Raw genomic sequence first — 3,359 nt, 5'->3', positions numbered from 1 at the left:
GAGCCTCTTGATGAAAGTGAAAAAGGAGAGTGGAAAAGCTGGCTTAATACTCAACATTCAAAAAACAAAGATCATGGCATCTAGTCCCATCACTTCATGGCAAATAGATGGGGAAACAATGGAAACAGTGAGAGACTTCATTTTCTTGGGCTCCCACATCACTGTAGATGGTGACTGCAGCCATTAAATTAAAAGACACTTGCTCCTTGGAAGAAAAGCTATGACCAGCCTAGATAGCATGTTAAAAAACAGAGACGTTACTTTGCCAACAAAGGTCCGTCTAACCAAAGCTATGGTTTTTCCAGTAATAATGTGTGGATGTGAGAGTTGGACTATAAAGAAAACTGAGCACCAAAGAATTAATTGATGCTTTTAACTGTGGTGTTGGAGAAGACTCTTGAGAGTTCCTTGGACATCCAGAAAATCAAAGCCGTCAAACATAGAGGATATCAGTCCTGAATATTCATTGGAAGAACTGAAGTTGCTGAAGTTGAAGCTCCAATACTTTGGCCACCTGATGTGAAGAGCTGACTCTTTGGAAAAGACCCTGATGCTGGGAAAGCTTGAGAGCCGAAGGATAAGTGGATGACAGAGGATGAGATGGTTGGATGGCATTACCGATTCCATGGACATGAGTTTGAGCAAACTCAGGAACTAGTGATGGACAGGGAAGCCTGGAGTGCTGCAGTCCATGGAGTCACAAAGAGTCAGACAGGGCTGAGCAACTGAACTGAAGAAATTTGGGAGGAGTTCTTTATCACCTGAAAGCCCAATGGGCCCTACAAACAGCCCTCCTCCTTTCTCTGCTCTGAGTCACCTTGCAGAACAAGCCACAGTCTGAATCCAAGGAGGGGACAGGACAAGGCTGACTGCAGGATACTTTTACCTCCTGATATCCCTTCACCTTTTCATCTGGGCCCTACATTGTCTTTACTGGTGACATCTATTATCTCTCTGAAAACCAAGAATTTCATCCCTTGTGAAGAAACTTAGCTTTGCATCAGCCTGGCCCACATGTGGGACAAACAGATTTGAGGTCAGAGAAAAAAAGGGAACGAATTCAACTCTCCCCCAGGGCTCGAGCCAAAGACCCGAAGGTGAAGAGGGTCAGGCTCTGCAGATTCAGCTGGTCGCAGAGGAAAAGCAGTTGGTCCTCCTGCCATTATCAGGGGAGGCCCGGGAGTCAGGACAGAGTTCAGGGAGTAGACTGACACGCTCTTCACCGGCTGAGAACCAAGTGGCCCCTGCTTCACAAGGAAATAGGTTCGGGAAGAGAGCTTGACCTCTCACTACACCTGGATTGCAGGTCTTCCCCCACGATCTGCGGCACTTACTTTGACCGGCCTAGGATGAGGCTGAACCTCTGATGGAGGTGTGAGGCAGCCGGTGTTGCGCTTTGTCTTGGGCTGCGTCTCTCTTCTGGGCATTTCTTCGGTGGCAGGGGATGGATCCTTCCCTTCAGCGCGCTCCAATCGCCGACTCTGGACCCCCGCCCCGTCCCCTGGTGCTGCAGGGCGCTGTGTGTCTGTGGTCCCTCGGGCGCCCGCTGTGCATCCACCCTGACCGAGAGAGGACCACTGCATCCTCGTCCGGTCCAAGTAGGACGGCAGCACGCCGGACGAGACAGAACGACGACGAACCCGCTCCTCTGGACGTGGGAGGTGAAAACTAGGACCTGCAGGGGAGGAAAGCAAGGGGAAATCTCATGAAACGTCCTAATCTAAAGCTATTTTCAAGTCCGCCTCTTTGGGGACTCAGACCTCCAGACCGCACTCGGAATCCACGCGGAATCAGTCGGAGCCCCGCGGTCCTCGGGGCCGGTGCGCACCCTGGGTGCGCCTTCCTGGGATTTGAGCCCCTGAACCTCAGACGGGAAGGAAACGCAGTGACCGCCGCACTAAGAAAAGGAAAAAAGCCACTGCTGGAGAAAACGGCACATGCATCCCTAAACTTGAGAAGCTTTCTTTCTAAAGGAAACCAGAGACAGACAGACACACAGACAACATTGGATTAAAGTTTTTCAGCGAAAAGGAACTCTGCCTGCTGCAAGGTGAAAACCGCCTTTACCTCTGTTAAAATTCACTCTCCATGAAATGTTGAACTGGAAAATTATAAAAGACAAACAAAAGACGTTTCAGGCATTGTAAAATGTAAAGCAAAGCTGTCCTTCAAGAATAATCTCAAGTTTGATGAGAAAGGAATGAAGACTGTCAGATCTCCGTGGACCGCGCCTGGCTCCTCCACGGCTTTATGCGGGGCCAGGTCGGCAAATGAGTGCAGCAAATGACCTGAGCCTCAGCCTTTGCTGCACTTCCTGCTAAACGTGAAAATGTGATGCAAGTCTTGTATTATCTCAGTGGCTCCTGAGGAACCCCTGCCCCCAGCCCCGCCCAGTGCCGGATGGCGCCGTAGAAGAGGTGCTGTGAAAGGGCTGTGGGAGAGCGCACGGGTCAGGCGCATCGGAGCAGAGGGGAGGGCAGGTCTGAGGAGAGGGCGTGTCGTTCGTTTCACGAATGGAATTTAAAGCCTCGAGCTCGCTGCCCGCTGGCGCCATGAAAAGGGACTCTAAAGCGCTCATTCGCAGCCTGGAAGGGCTGCGTCGACCTTGCAGGACGTCGGGCCTCCTGGGGATCAGACTCACCTAACTCCCCTGGCTGCTAGGGCTCCTGAAAACTAAGGACTCAGCGGGGGCGACCTCTGCGCTTGGGCGCACAGCTGGCACACAGGGACCTCGCTGCTGGAGAGGCGTGGAACCCTAAATCAGCCGCTTTCAGGAACTGCAGATCCTTACTGGATGGATTGCCTGTGTTTCCAGAGTCCTCTTTCTTTGAAATTTGGAGGTCAGGTGTGTTCAAACATACAATTCTTGAATATGTCACTAGATACAAGTGACTGTGTGGTTTCCGTAGTGTAGTGGTTATCACGTTCGCCTAACACGTGAAAGGTCCCCGGTTCGAAACCGGGCGGAAACAACTCGACTTTTTTGCAAGCTTTTAGATTCATATTTTAAACACAAAATGAAGGCCTGCTGCGTGGAGTGGGGCTTGGAACTTCAGCTTCACCGTCAGTCCTTCCAGTGAATATTCAGGGTTGATTTCCTTTCCTGACTGGTTTCATCTCTCCTTGACCTGCATACAGGTTTTTCAGGAGGCAGGTAAGGTGGTCTCGTATTCCCATCTCTTGAAGAATTTTCCACAATTTTTTGTGATCCAAACAAAGGCTTTATCGGAGTCAATGAAGCAGAAATAGATGTCTTTCTGGAATTCTCTTGCTTTTTCTATGATTCAATGAATGAAAAATGGAGGAAAAGAATAGAACAAAATTATTCGGAAAAATATATGGAAAAAGTTAAATAGAGA

At 49.8% G+C, this 3,359-nt stretch overlaps 1 non-coding gene across 1 annotated transcript; it reads left to right on the top strand.

The window, feature by feature from the left end:
• Window positions 1-2,899: 2,899 nt before the first annotated feature.
• TRNAV-AAC (transfer RNA valine (anticodon AAC)) lies at window positions 2,900-2,972 on the top strand. The gene has a single exon. It is a non-coding gene; the product is annotated as a tRNA-Val (tRNA).
• The last annotated feature ends 387 nt before the right edge of the window (window positions 2,973-3,359 follow it).

Source organism: Budorcas taxicolor, chromosome 3, assembly GCF_023091745.1.
Source record: "Budorcas taxicolor isolate Tak-1 chromosome 3, Takin1.1, whole genome shotgun sequence".
Classification (NCBI taxonomy): domain Eukaryota; kingdom Metazoa; phylum Chordata; class Mammalia; order Artiodactyla; family Bovidae; genus Budorcas; species Budorcas taxicolor.
Note: the sequence above shows the minus strand (reverse complement) of the source record. Positions and strands in the feature narration are given on the sequence as shown.